The sequence below is a fragment of the Rhamphochromis longiceps genome, linkage group LG12, assembly GCF_057381845.1.
Source record: "Rhamphochromis longiceps isolate RC_006_pf linkage group LG12, R_longiceps_female_GT1.1, whole genome shotgun sequence".
NCBI lineage: Eukaryota > Metazoa > Chordata > Actinopteri > Cichliformes > Cichlidae > Rhamphochromis > Rhamphochromis longiceps.
The window spans coordinates 33,366,465-33,381,352 of NC_140568.1; the positions used below are offsets into that span (position 1 = coordinate 33,366,465).

General features: G+C 40.3%; 1 protein-coding gene across 4 annotated transcripts in view; it reads right to left on the reverse strand.

The window, feature by feature from the left end:
* The window catches only part of sh2b3 (SH2B adaptor protein 3), an 80,520-nt gene that overhangs the window by 58,611 nt on the left and 7,021 nt on the right, over positions 1-14,888 (reverse strand). Inside the window, exon 1 of one of the 4 annotated variants that reach the window (XM_085425922.1) lies at positions 2,885-2,951. The exons of the other annotated variants lie outside the window; for them this stretch is intronic. The gene's annotated coding sequence lies outside the window, so the exon portion shown is untranslated. Of the gene's footprint in view, positions 1-2,884; positions 2,952-14,888 lie in introns of those variants that run through there. 4 annotated transcript variants of the gene reach the window in all.

Below are 14,888 nucleotides of genomic sequence, written 5' to 3' on the forward strand. Positions count from 1 at the left end.
CTCAAAGGACAATCGGTTACCATTCAGTTAATGGGAGAAAACGCAGCGAGTGTACACATTTTAAGTAAATTTCAGGAAATTGTTTCCTACAGCAGAGGCGAGCAGAGAGAAAGGAGAAACTGCGTTCTAACCTCCACTGATATGGATGATGGCAACTCAAGTATTTTATGAATGGAAACAGTAATTAGTCAGTCAGACAGAAGGTGAATGAGGCCCTGACTGAGGAAGTACAGTTAGAAAATCTCTCAATCAGCCACGCTGCCTGTATTTTCATCCGTGTGTTTGTGTACTTACACGTGACCTATTTTAATGGTCCTTCCGTTTTTTCCCCCCCAGTGTATCACTCACGTTTTAAAACACGATACACAAACAACATGATTATTCATTAACTTAACAAACATCATAAGTGTAGTGAAAACAAAAGTATTTATTTATTTATTTATTATACTTAAAGGGGATTTCTTTAAGTACAATTAACACGAAAAATAAATAAATCAGTGGCGTTGGTGGAGAGGGACAGGCTCATCCGGTAGAGAGCGAGGCGCATATTAATGAGCGTTTTTGACCCTATAACCTGTCTCGCAAGGGTAACCACTTCTGCCGGCTAGCCTCCACCACAACATCTGCAGGTGTGGGTGGGGGGGGGCAACAAGGGGCCCAGGCAGAAGCTGACTTAATAGACAGAAAGTCGTAGCAGTCAACCAAAGGGCATTTCAGTCATATGCTGCCGAAACCAGGTTTAGTGAGAGACTCTCAAAGATATGGAGAGAAAAACAGCTGCAGACAACATCTAATAAACCTCCTGAAAGATTTTAAAAGTTTTTAGCTTCTGTTGGACAGCTCTTGTTGACCAAAGCCGTGCTTTTCATAATCTTTGCTCAAACTGAAGTAAACACCGACTGAGTTTGGACTTAATGAATGTGGCAAAATCTTAAAATTTTAAACTGATTAATCATCCAACCTTAAACATTCACACACGCAACCTCATTTTATGAGTGAGACAGTAAAGATGTGACATGTGGTAATATACTGCACTGAACTTGATGTGTTCGGGTTGCCTTGGAAGGCTTGGCCTCCTACAGTGGGGCTCTGCTACTTTTTTTTGCGTGCACTGTTTCACTTCCTTGCTTCTGTTAATGCACAGTGCTTCAGTGTTTGCTGATTAGTCTAATCCCACAGGGCTTTCTCTGTTTAAACTTGTGGCTTTTCTTATAATAATCACTAAATTGAAACTATCAAAAGCCATCTACCATTTTACTCATCAGGGCCCACAACTACATTATCAACTGTAGGTACTGCATCATTTGGTGCACGAAGAAGTTAACACGCAGCTTCTCTGTACAGTGCACACGTGTTTCAACCTGTCCACCACCGTTAAAAAACTAGTACTGTTGTAATTTAAAAGAACTCCGTGGTTAACAGCTTTAACCACACAGTTCATCAGAATAAAGGAAGGATGTATTCCTAAGTATTCAACAAGCCCTTCTCTTTTCTTTCTTTTTAAACGCCCATTTGCTCTGTGTGTGTGTGTGTGTGTGTGTGTGTGTGTGTGTGTGTGTGTGTGTGTGTGTGTTTATCCCTTTTTGACCTTGAGTATACTAAACAAATAGGCATAGGGGATCAGGGAGAACACATTTTTGGGCATGTAGCATAAGGATGACATAAAAGTGTGTTGACTTGGAAGTGAGTAGCCCAGGCATGACTGGTAGCTGGAATAACTGGACACGACTTCTGTTCAGATATAGCAAGATTCAAGTGACGTTTAGAGACAGCCAATGACGGCAATGAAAGAGTCCCATTTTTGGTAGAATAAAGAAGCAGATTTGGGTCTTCTGGAAATGAAAGAAGACAAATATGACTGGACATTTAGAGTCTTTTTAGTCCTAAAACGCTGACATATTAAATTCTGAAGCAGACAGGAAGAGCCATAGATAGGATATTTAAAAAAAAAAAAAGGATGTAGCTACTGTGATATCAGCTGTGTGGACTTTTGGAGCACCCATTTTGGTACTTTGTGCGTGTTCATCTTAAGTTTTTGTTTCGATCCAGACGTGGCCATATTGGAACAAGAAGGCAGAGCTGTGGCATTATCACCTGGTGCTGGTGCAAGCTTACTTAGCAAGGTGTTAACTAAAACAGAATGTTTCCTGACTCCATCGAATGGACAGAAGACGCCCACAATGATGCCGAACTTTAAGTCTTAATACGATTTAGCCAGGAAACAGGAAAAAAGAAACTTCTGAAGGGGGAAAACATCTGTAGAGACCATAACTGATTTTTGTGCTAAACTGTCAAAATGTTTCATTTCTGCACTAACTAAATGTGGGCATTTTACCACGAGAGTCTATGGTGACTGATTCACTTTTGGCACCTACTTCAAATAGCCATTAGTTGCCATCTGCAGTTCTTGGCACTTCTACATTGGCTTAATTTTATAACTGGAAGTTTGTGCTTGGATATAAGACACTCAAACCCACCACTGGAAGAAATACAGTCACATACACAGACATACATACAGAGGTGAATTTAAGCTTCATCTTAAAACTGCCACTTTGCATGTGTAAACACTGCAGACACATGGTGTAACTAACAGACTGTAACTAGCATGCAACAACTAGTCAGATTTCTTCTTATGTGCTGCACAGTAAAGCGGTGAACACAGGTAGAATATTCACCATAACACAAACCAAAAGCAACACCTCAAGGTGCCTTTAGCAAAGAAGTCAACATGCATTATATATAAGCTGCTTCTTTTTCTGCCCTGCATGTCTTTCCATAATAAAGTGTTGAGCAACAGATGAACAGTTAGACTATAAGACGTAAACTGCAGTATCATTAACAGGAGTTTAACCTTCTAACTTCAACATGTGCCTACAGTACATACCATCTTCCTCCAGTGCTGCAGAGAAGAGTCTAATCGGCATACAGGAAGTGTGAGAGTGCTTTTGCATATGGGTGCGTGTGGGCTGTTGTGTCTCTGTGTCTGGTGGGGGGGGTTGTCACAGACTGTGGTCCAACAGATCACAGACAACCACAAGAAACAGGGGGTGGGGGGATGGGGGGGGGGTCGCGCTGTGGTCGGGCCAAAACATGGAGCAACGCGTCTTGTTATCTAATTTCTCTCTGTGTCCTGAGCGACAACCTTCTGAGATGAAGACTTGTAAAAGTCGTGAGATCACATCTTAAAATAAGCGTGCCGTTTTTTCATTAGCACCATCAAACATATCAAGGGGACACGTACGTCAATGAGGCAGTGAAAAGTTGGCATCGTGAAATATTGCGTCACTAAAGTTCCTGGATGTGTCCTGTCACAACAACTAATCCCCTTCCTGTACTTTTTCAGAGCATGCTCAGTGCATGCCTCACTTTGCCCCTTCAGCTGGCCTCCCAGAAGCTTGGTTCTATCTGCCTGGCCAGCCCAGCGATGACTCAGCACTGCCTAGAGAACATACACACACACATGCACACAAAAACACAGACACACACTTCCTCTCGCCGTATCCATTGGGGTCTTGGCCGCCTCCGTTCCCAGGGTTTTCCCTTTCTTTTCATCCTCTCTGTCCTCTGAGGATCTCCAGATGTGTTTGGACTCAAACTTCCTTGACTTTTTACCTTGACGAAGAGCCATATTCAAACTGTGAGGGGAAACAAAAAGGCTAACACAGTGTTTGTGTCTCCTTTCTCTGTTCTTATCCGGGACCTCTAACCTCAGCTCAGTGTTTTATTATTGTATTATTGCTTTCCTAGACAGCATTCGGCAGGAGACGGCAGAAAAAAAAGCCAATCCAAACACACGAAATTGCAACTGGAAAACATTTGTGCACTCCTGCCTTTTTTCCTTCCTCACCTTACTCATCACTCCCTCAAGCTCCTTCTCCTCCCCTACAATGCCCGCATTCTTCTTCTGCGAAGCACACGCACGCTCGCGATGGCACACTGATTGCTTTCTTCGTCTCTCTCGTGGGCTTTACAGAAATTTGGCACCGCTTTTTTCTCCCCCATCGACACCACAAAACAACCTGAGGAACTGCTGCACTGTGTCGAGATCAACGTCAGATTTTTTTGGCAAGAAGAAAAAAAGAGAAAAATGATCTAACCAAACAAATGCTACTGTGAAACTACTGATGCAGCAAGTCAACCACTGCTGTTTAAAAGAGCAAACAGGTAGTGACGCATACCACACAAGTCTTTAATGGACAAATGCAAAATGTCAAACAAGTGTCAAAACGCAGCAGCTAGTCACACTTGCTGACATTTAGACAAATATAAAACAATCTCTTCTGAGCATGTGACATGAGGCAAAGTCCTTCTAGAAGCAAGCCTAACCACTCAGCAGCCATCTTGAATCACCTCCACAATAACTTAGGCAGTAATTATCTATTATCTAAATTAGCTTGTAGTTGGTCAGTGAATATAAAAACTGTATCCTGACCTTGTCCTATAAAGTTAACCACACACCAGGTCAGGTTGCAAGACACCACAATGAGTCACACAGCTCTCATCTATCCCTAATACTCATGATGTACACGCTCCAGAAGTGGACATAAAAGAGTCTGATTTTAATCAAGACGGAAGGAAACAGGATGTGTGAAACACAGACATGAATCGATCTTGTTAGCGTGAGTAACCTCATGACTCAGGACTTACTGGGGAAATTCATGTGTTATATTGCGGCATTTTATTCCCACTAAATGGAAGTGCTAGCAGTATGATTTACAGTAAACAGCGTCCTGGATGTGGTCTGCAGGGAACAGAGACAACATGATCTTTTGCTCAATATTTTTTTGTTTGCACAAACATTAACACCACATGGCTCCTCTCAAAAAGAAAAGAAAAAGCTTTTTTTGGAGCAAAACCAAGAAAATAAAATCTCCCAAGACCGCGGCTTATATAACACTACAACTCATAGATAATAATCTATGCTGCTGGTGGATGTAGACTGCTATTTATATCTCACAGGCCTGGTATCAGCTCTCACACACCACTGAGTTACCCTGTTCTCCCCATTAGGGAACAGCTCGTTTGATGCAACGGACACACACATCCATGAAAGTGTTGAAGTGACCTGAGTTTTCAGGTCATGCATTCAAATTAGGAAGTAGGGGTCTGGTTTGAGAGCGCTGCAGCACCTCTAATGGCCACTAGATGCTGGATGCATAACCGAAATGCAGACTGGGTGGGAAAATGTTACAAGTCTGACAAGTGCTAAACTACCTCGTAAAATAAGATTTTAAAGGGTTTTAAAAACAAGTTTACTTAACCAATAAACTGATCTCGAGGCTCCTGTGAGTTTGTATAAGGGAGAATTTTTGAGTCCCGCTGCCAACCGAAGCTGAAATGTTTTGTCACCGGAGTCACATGGCAAAAAAAGCATAATTAAAATAATTTTAGCTTAAATGTAAAACATTTGATGTTGGTAAACGTCAAATAGCTCAATTATCTAATTTATGTTTTTAAAATTTACTTAATGGCTTGGAGTTTTAAGTGGTTTAACTCAAGTTTGCCAATGTAAAATTATCAGACCTTGCATACTGAAAAATGACAGTATTGGAAGATCCTAACAACGACAAGATGACTATATGCCAATGAGTTCTCTGAAACAGTATCAATTTAATTTCAGCAGATTCTGTACATCTCGGAGTTGTTGGGTTTTTTCATGCTAAAAGTACTCAGCACTCCTGACAATACTCAGCTCAGTCCTTGATAGTACCAAAAAGGCACAGCCTCAGCAGCTCTGACACTGGTTACTGAACAGGTGCAGGCATAAATACTCAGAGAGCAGCAGCATTAACTTGTCCTTCATTGCTGTTCCACACTTGTTGTGACATTCGGTCAGTGTGTTGCTCGACCGTCTTTCCACTGTTACTGGACAGCTGGTTAAGCTAGGAAGAGGTGCACAGCGTGGAAAAGATGACTAGCACCTTGTTATGTTGCTACAGCTGTTTTTGCCACTGTAAACAACTGGAAAAAGCACGCCAGACTCAGGAAAAATAGACAAGACTTTGCAGATTTATGGAGATTACATTTGGATGTTTCAAAGCATAGCATTTTTCATAATGTAGTCTTCTTTTCCAGCTACTAAACTACCATTAAACTGGTCCAGGAAGGCTATTGGTGTTGCACTTTTCTCCTTATGAAAGTAAGGGGTCAGCAACCTCCAGTCACTAAAGGAAATATATGTATTCCCCAACAGGTGGCTGTTTCTAGGTGAAACTGGTCACAAAGAGGATGCTATACCAAAAACCTCAATGTGATAGTTTTGGCTGCAGATTTCTACAGTCGCCCATAGTTTGCATGATGCCAACTTGATCCAAGTTTGATTTTGAAGGCAACCGGTCTTGTTCTCAATTTACATCACACTCCTCACAGTTTTAACATCACTTGGCAAACATGTTCGCAAACAAGTCAGCATCTTCCATGCAAACTATGGACACCCACAACAATCTGCTGGCAAGCAGCTTGGTTTCAAGCAGGTTTTCAGCGCAGTGCTTTTTATTTGTTTTTGTTTCTAATGTCTCTGTAAAGCACTTTGAATCACCTTGTTGTTGAATTGTGCTATACAAATAAACTTGCCTTGCCTTGCCTTGCAGTACCACACAGGCAGCAATCACCAGCAATCACTTGCCATTCAACTGAGGAATACACATTTTCCAGAGTGACCTGTGGTTTTCAGGGGATCACCAGTCATTAGGCATGTGTGGCCGGGGCTTGTCAAAACCTATAGTCATGTAAACAATATCGCCTAAATAATCAACTAGCCAACTCTATGATTATAGCTCTACTAATCAGCAAATCATTTTAAAATAAAAAATGTTTATAAAAAATTCCAAATTCACTGAATTCACAGTGGAAATCAAGCGAACTTTCCCTAAAGAGCAAGCTGTGAAGAAATTGTAAACTATAAGAATAAAAAGATAAATATGAGAAACTAACGACAGCAGAAGTGGAATTGAAGTCCTTTTTGCACAAAGACAGGAAGAAGATGCAACCACAGGCGCAATAAACATTAGTTACTACTTGACTGCTACACATCAGCTCCAACACTGCACTCCCGCCAGACCCTCCAGACATGACATCACAGACACTACCTCCATGTTTTTTCAGACACACTTAAACATGAATAGATATCAGATTGTTGGGCGATGAGCTAAACTGTTTGCTCTTGCTCTAAAACACACAAACATACAGATGTGTGAGCAACTGGTCTGGGAATGTGTGTACATGTACACCTCTATGTGCTGATTAGTTGTACATTATTGCAAAAAATAGGATGCAGTCCTAACTGTCACGCTCATTAAGTAAAATGCAATTTACAGCGAACCACATCCGTCCGACCTTTATATAGCCCGAGCCTTATTACCGACATCAGCCGGATCCAATCTATTGCTTATGACTCAATTAATATGCATGGCATAGAGGCTCACAGAGACATCAAACACTCGGCGTTTCCTGTAAAAACTGCAGTGGAAAATTTATATAAATCACACACACAAAAACCTAAAGCCAAAAAATAAAAAAAAACAACACAGCAACATGTGCATCCAAGGAACTCGGGTCAAAAACAGATTTTATTACCTCTGAATTTTCACTCCCTGAATCATTGAATGAATCAGAGATACGGATAAACTTATAAAGCAGGGGCACAGTAAGTGATTGTAAGAGGGGGGAGAAGGCAATAAAGCAGTGAGAAAAGGAAGAGGAGGAGGAACAACAGTCACAAGGACAGAGAGAAAGACAGATGGGCGGATAATGAGAGGCCAGGCAGGAAGTGAGAATAACAAGCAGGAGAAAGCTGAGAGGAGAGGAGACGGCGCCAGGTTTGTGGATGAAGGTCCAGGTGGCAGAGCACAAGAGGAAAGGAGACCAAAGGATCACTGCTCTGCTCTGCCTGGGCAGCAATCACAGCAACAGGAAGCCCTGCCCTGGCAAGCAGCAAACAGTGCACACATGCAAAGACGCCGTGCATGTACACTCACATGCACACCAACGTGCTGCCTTACGTGAGGAGAGAACTAGAATATCAAGTACAAGTGTTACTTAAAATATTTAACTGTGAGCATGATGAATACACATTTGTGGTGAAAGCTGCAAGTGAAAAAAAAAAAAACAAGTGGTTCTGGGAACTTTTCTGCTTTCGTATTTTAAGGCTAAATCGCAGTACACAATACACATCATGATATTTTAGAATAACCTCTAAATTATTTTATAAATGTTCGATTTATCTACTCTGATACATACACTACACTGATTACTTAATAATGACCTAATATGTTAAATTTAAAGGTACAGTGTGTAAAATCTCACCACTAGATGTCAGTAGATTGCAGACTGCCATCAACTGTATCCTGTTTTGTTATTGATCCTGTTTTTGCCGCTATTAGCAACACCAGTCTTTGGAATTAGGGGTGAGTTTTGATTATCGATTTATCGATTAAAATCGATTCTAGCTTGGATAACGTGATATCGATTCATTAAAATCCTGAATCAATTTTTTTATATAAATTTATTTTGCCCGAAACGCCAGAATCTCAGGTTAAACCTCACAAAATTTCAACAACCACCAAACAGCTAAAACAGTAAATGAGAGCAGGTACACGGATTCTTCACAAAGATGCAAACACAAAGCGCTGACCCGCCGACAGATCAGAATCAGCGAAATGTCGCCTTTCTCACCCAATGGCACGGACACGGTCGGGGCCGAAACCCGACAGCTCGCTGATTCTGATGTTTCGGCGGGTGCGCGCTTTGTGTTTATGTCGTTTTTGCGCTGATTCTGAAGCTGCAGGTTTGATCTCTCTCCAAACAATATTGACTGAAAACGCTTAGCTGTGTCTCTGATAAACCCTCTGTAAGTTTGCTCTGCTTCATGCTTCAACAGCATCAGGTAATGTTCATATGCTGATTAACGGTTTCCTTCTGTTTTTGATGTACTGCAGAATATTTTTTATAAAAGCCCAGGCCTGGAAAATCGCCTTCATGTTTTTCTGTGTTTTATCCTCAGTTACTTTGACACAAAGGCATCTGCTGTGATGCTTAGACCTTTGATAAAGTCTCGCAAGTGTCAGCTTTCTTTTTATAGATATAAAAATATGGAAATGTACTGATACGTGATCAGAATTATAATATTTCTGACTGTCTGAGGCAAAATTTCCCCGATTCAAATCAAATCGAACTGAATCGAATCGTGGATCGAATCGATTCGGGACCTTGTTAATCGGAATTAAATCAATTCTAGAAATCAGTGACGACACCCAGCCCTATTTGGAATGGAGCTAAGGTCATTGGACTTGGACACTTAGCGAATAAACTGTCATATAATCAATCTATTTATCAAAGGGAAAGTGTCATTTTTAGGACACCTAAGCCTAACATTAGCCAGCATAATGTTAGCTTATAACCATCTGTTAATGATCGGTTGTGAGCCAACTCCTGAGAAGGAGAATAACCAAAAATAACTATCAAAAAATAACTAGGCATGCTTACGCACGTTTTCGTCTCTTCGCCACTACATAATGTATTTTAATAATTATAATTCCCCAAAACAGCTCCTCAGATAACCTAAAGAGTATGAAATATATGATGTATAAAAAGCATCCCACTAAACTCATTTACTTCTAAGCCATTACAAACTCCTGCACAACCCTACAAGTTTTAAAGAAGTTTACAAACAACAGCTAAGTTGTGATTTCAGCTATAGGGTATTTCTAACTTAGACTAAGAGGGTGGATGATATGCGAAAGTGGCTGATGCTAATTTGGCATATGATCTTCTTTTCAGAGAAATGGCGCAGACAGTGTCATTAAATAAATATATAATTAAGTGCAATTCAAGCATCCTCTCTCCACAAGAACAAAGCAAAACCGAGATCATTTGTGACACAGCTAAGGTTCATCATAGCCTGCACGATGCACCTTGGAGGTGCAGATTTATGCACTGGACCTTCAGCTTAGAGTTGCATGGGTTTTTTTTTATCCACATGCACACAAAAAATCATATGATCACATCAGCTAAGCTAAAACTGTTGAGAGAAAAACTGTAAGTCAGATCATAATTCAGCACCGAAAGCTTGTGACATGATCATTTGGTCAGATATACGAGAGCACACAAAAAGCCAAATTAGCTACAAAATGTTCCCGCTGAAGAACAGCTGGTAATTTTAGCTCTTATCAACATGATATTAATGGGAGGAAATGGGTCGGCTTTTATCGGCTTCTGAGATAAAAATAAACCGAGTCACAATATGAAACTGAAAAGATGTGAAATCGCTAATTGTTTTTTTGCCATCACTCCACTGAGACACGTCGTCACTAGTGATCTTAGTATTATGATTACTTATTTTTGCTATGTTTTAACACTGTTGCTATAGATGGGAGAGTGAGAACGGCGAGAATAAACGGTCATTACAATCCCATTTTAAGCAGCAGCAATCACGTTAGCAGCCTGATACAGAAACTGCTTTGGTCTCTATAGCTTATTTCTCTTTAATAACTGTAGAGTGGATGAATAAAACCATTTAGATTTTGACTGCCTTGATTGACAAGTATACCAACAGAGACCATTATAACCAGTAGCTGTCTACTAATTAGTCTTCATTCAAATCCTCTCAACCATGCCTTTTTGAGCATATTAAGTTAATTTTTTTAGAACATGTGGGCACCACTGAGTGAAAGTTCAATTTTATCTTTTTTTTAGTACTTTCAGATTTTAGATACAACTAACCAAGTTTTCTACTGTTAGCTGTTAAGTTAGTGACAAGACAAACTGGCAGTAACCAATAACCTAAACTAAATACTTTAAAACGAGGAATCAAGAAATTAATAGGTACTGCTTCAGTGGCTGCCTCCATCCAGTCTTTGTTAATGTTTGTTTATAATGGAGCACTGTAACAAAAAATAATTTCCCTTAGGGATCAATAAAGTATTCTGATTCTGATCTTTTATGTACAGTCTACGATACGAACTAGCAAATTTATACTTTCATAACTTCTCTAGTTTGATCGGTAAACTAAGAAAAAATATCGCCATGCCTGTGAAGAGTCTGCTTCATGGCTGTAAGTGTACATAAAGTTAATAAATGTCCCACCAAGTTTGATCAACAACATCCATAAAAAACAAAAAAGCCGACATGAATAAAAATCCACATACCACTACTATCCAAGTCTGTTTTCAAGAGAAAAGGGTCCAGGAATTCGCTCTAATACAGCCACCATTCAATATTGTTTTGACAAGCACAACTGCCTGCTGTACTGATAGGCAACATACCAGTTAACACAAACCGACACCATGTGACCTTTTTTCCATTCCTTTCACTTCATGTTTTATACTTGAATGCAACAAGCTGCTCTGCATCACGCCAAAGTGGCACGGCCTGACATCAGCTACCCGCAACGAGCTGCGTTGAGGCCGATTGATCAGGTGCATAAAAGCAGAGGCCGACATGAAAAAGACATACAGTCGCAGGGTTGGGATTGGCTGAGGCTTACTGTTCCTGTTTGTGTGAAGTGAGATGTGAAAGAGCTTTGATAATACATAGAGCAGAAAGCGAGACGCACACAGCTTACATAATTGAAGAACATATTGTAAAGGAGGAAGTAGCGCTGAAACATGAGATAACTTTGGGCTTAACTTCCCATAGCCCGAGGAAAGCATCAGCTGATTCAAAGGTATAACACGAGGGGAGGCGGCGATTGCAACTACTAGGCACAGCCAGAGCCCAGTGGTGTTGTTATACAAGTTTAATCTGGATATCACAAAGACATGGATAAGCTTTGGCTCTGTAATCCCTGTTCCAAACACTAACTTGTTGCTCTGTGAGAATGAGCAGGAAACCTTTTGTCTAACACATGTCAAAGGAAAACAATTCGGATGTAGCCATATTACTCACAAAGAAGCTACGGAGTAAGAGCAGGGGTGTAACAATACTGAAACTGAGACTGAAATCACACTACAAAGATCTGCAAATCTGGACTTGCCATGCCATAAGATTGAAAGTGTTAAAATATTCCTATATTAGAAAATATGTTGACCAGCCATCTATCCCACATGGTGATAGAAGTCCTTCAAGTTTCCCGAAAATGCACTTTTTCAGGTTTCCTTCATTGAATTATCAGAAATAAGGTCAAACATCCAGGATTGCCAGTGCTTGTTTCTTTTATTTTGTATCATCATCATCAAATTGGTGCAGTTTTTATATCTCATCTTTTATATCTCAACAGACAGATGCTTAAATTTATGCTCAAAAATTTGATTTTGGCTTTAAATTCTGAAAACGTGTTTCTTCAGACCTGAAGATTTCTTTATCGGTGTGTTTTAAATTTATGTCCTTATAAAGACTCAAAAATGCTGAAAAAATAGGAACGATTAAATAGCACTAAATGTAAACCCAATTCCACGTGCTTCAGTGTTGGCCAGTACGTCGGCTGTACTGATATACTCTTTATAATGTCAAGCGCGATATGAATTTTTCAAATACCACTACAGTGCTGAACAGATAACATACCCACTGTGGCTTTCAAGTGGTTTAAATGTACTTACTAGAGGCCACAAGAAATGGTGATGGGGCCTAGAATAAACTGATCAGTCTTCCAAAAGCTAAAATACCTCACACTGATGCTCCAGGAGAATCAGAAGGAAATATCTTGTAAAAAAAAAATCTCCGCGTTAGATGTGGAGTGAAAGCAGGGGGTGTAACAGTTGTGAAACCGAGACCAAAATCAGTCAAACGTCTGCCCGTGTGGAGCCTGCTTTAATCATACTAGTCGCAAATGAGGAGTTTAGTTTTTATCTGTGACCCAATCAGAAATCACATGATCAGGCCTCTGGCAAAAATAATTTTTATCAGTCTTCTTTTGAAAGAAAAAAACTAACAAAACCTAAAGCTGTAATCTAAAACCGCTGTTTCTGAGAATTGTTACACCAAATCAGACCTTTACCGGACCTGATTGTAATGAAGTGTTTGCCTGTAACACAGACCTCATTGTGTGTTGTGTTTTGTCAGCTTTGAGGCCTGTACTGTCTGTGATGCCTGTCATTTGCTGCTGACTTCATTCCCTCCTCACATGTCAAATCCACACAATCAAAGCAAAGTCATAACTTGCCTCTCTCTTTTTTCTTTTGCCTGTTGCTACACGAGCCCTATAGTTTAGTATTTCCTTCACATGCCAGGGTCAGGATAATGACAGACTGCAGATTGTGTAAAGATGTTTTGTATTAGTCATTGGTAGGATGTCGGACAGCTGGAAGGATGTGTATTAGTCAGGATACATAATATCATCATATTAACTGTTTCATTTAAGCTAAAACCCCAGTTTTGTTTTCCAGTGCTCAACGTGGATTACTCCTGCACACAGTCTGAATTCCTTCTTATCATCATAGACCCAGCCTTTGCTTTTCCTACTTTCCCAACCTGCCTCCCTGTCTCAGTTCCCACCACAGGAAATAGGCAGAAAGTGGCTGGACTTTATTTCTGTGTCTTAAGAATAGCAGCATTGTGTTATTGTTGTCGGAATGCAGAGGCCTGAGCCCCCCCCCCCCCCCCCCCCACCCCCCACCCCCCTTAAGTAATAGCAATTTGCCCATATGTAGTGTATAGCAAGAAACAGTGTACCCAGTACAAAAGACAAGTCTTGACCACTGTTTTTATCCCCTCTTGATTTCTCCAGCTCTGTGATGCAGACTAATGCAAACATAGAAGGGAACAAGAGAATATCCACCACTGATGTGTCACAAATCTGTTGCATTTCTGCGTCATCACAGGATAAATGATACACTCCTGACTTTTAATATTTAATTATTATTTTCCCTAAAGCTACACAAATGAGTCACAATATCAAAAAACACTGACAGGTGGGTTGATCATCTTGTTACAAAGCAATGTTCTGCTGACATTCATATGGATATTACTTTTGACACTCAGCTCCAATAGAGAACCAAAACTGCCAATCAATAAATAAACAGATGTATGAATAATTACAAAGACCAGTGGCCAGACTCACTCACAACAAAAATGGCTGCCTGCAATCCAAACAGATCACTGAAGAACTGAGCCCCTACTCACACAGGTCGAAAACCGAGCCAAAACTTTACCTCTGACCTTTTGGGTACAAAATATCCCCACATTATCAAGAGATATTCAAATTTTGGTCTAATTAGCTTAGAAATTGTTGGCCAAGAACAAATGAGAGTGGGGTTTTTTTTACCGTTAAACACAAAAATCAGTTCACTGTTGAATTTAAAAACAGCTTCTCAGCTCGACTGTCACCGAAAGCTCAACCTCAACTTCTTACTGGAAGGTAAGGGATCAAAAGCTTAGTTTCAGAAAAGTTGATGACACAATCCTTGACTCAGCTACTCACCACTAAAACTGAGTCAAATCAAAACAATTCAGTCGATTCACACATTCACGACTCAAAACTCCACATACATGTCTGTCTGAAATCCACAAGCACTTTATGAATGAGTCACATGATTGTTCTGATTCACTTTGCCAATATTTAAGAGGTGCAATACTCCATCACTGTGTTGAGTTGTTGTTGGGATTTGGCTGAGACATAATTGACTCCATCATTCACTCAGATCAGCAGTGAATCATCTGCAGGCATCTGCCTTCCCGGAAGGCTAGTCTAAACCTTTCTACGTTGGGGCTTATAAGGAGCGAACAGAGTTTCTGTGTTAGGCCTTACAAAGTGCCTCTTTTTGGCACAAAGACATTTCCCAAGAATCCTGTTTTTCTGCACTGATAGCAAATTATGTGCTTGTGATGGGACTTGCTGCAAACTGGACATTTTGTGTGAGAAATGTAATCCTACTTTCACTTCAGCTGAGACACGACTCGTATTTCTGCTAAATAGAAAAACACAGCTCTGTCTGACATGCAAGGGCAGAAAATTC